This window comes from Gadus macrocephalus, chromosome 19, assembly GCF_031168955.1.
Source record: "Gadus macrocephalus chromosome 19, ASM3116895v1".
Classification (NCBI taxonomy): domain Eukaryota; kingdom Metazoa; phylum Chordata; class Actinopteri; order Gadiformes; family Gadidae; genus Gadus; species Gadus macrocephalus.
In genome coordinates, this window is record NC_082400.1 from 15791727 (window position 1) to 15792784 (window position 1058).

Here is a 1058-nt window from a genome sequence, read left to right on the forward strand (position 1 = left end):
CACCGAAAGACTCAATGAGGGAGTATTCTGTGCGCTGCGGTGATCGTCCTTCTATACCTTTTGAACTGTGGGGGGCAGTATAGGTCAGGAGGCAGACATACAACAACACAGAGCACTTTGACAAAGTGTGACCGCTCGAGCATTATCTCCACCAGGGGGGGTGCCCCAAACATGCCAAAGCATCAACGTCAACTTCTGTAAAAGTAAAGTTGAGGCATAAATACAGTTATTTCTTGTCTCCCACTTAATCTGGCCCAAGGTCATGAGGTAGGGGAGTGTGTGTGTGTGTGTGTGTGTGTGTGTGTGTGTGTGTGTGTGTGTGTGTGTGTGTGTGTGTGTGTGTGTGTGTGTGTGTGTGTGTGTGTGTGTGGAGGAGGTAGGGGAGTGTGTGTGTGGGGGGGGGGGGGGGGGGGGGGAGTGTGTGTGGGGGGGGGGGGGGGGGGGAGAGGCGGGGGTAGAGGGTGCCTGTCAACAGACACCCCCCCCCTTCCCTCCCTGATTCGATTCCAAATATGAATCCAACTTTATTTAATCATACTTCAAAAATTGACATTGTGCAGTCAGTGCGCTCGGCTGTTCTTTGTGTGGTGTGACTTTCAAATTAAAAGTTTGTCATGACAACTGCAATTATTGTCTCGCCTATCACGCTCAGCCTTCCTCCCTGCGTGTTGTATAAAGAACACACAGCCTTCTCTTTGCTGATTGGACACAGATGGGGGGGGGGGGGGGGGGGGAGGAGGGGGTCAGATCCATGGTATAATCAGACATCCCCCACACTGTCAGAAAGCTGCCCCACATATGACTCTTCACCAGGAATAGGAATCAAAAGAAGGCATTGTCAGTAGCAAAGCGTCGTGTCAATGCAGCTTAGGGGTGACACAAGCAAGAAGCCGGCCTCCATTTTGAACCCACCATTTTGGAAGAATCCGTTTTGGCAGTTACGGGCCTGCATTATAGCTGGAAGAGTTTCTTTGATCAAGTTTCTTTGGAAGACGTATCATTCAAATGTTTGTATTAGTTTTGAAAGGCTCTCGTGTGATGTCCACGCTGTGTGTTAT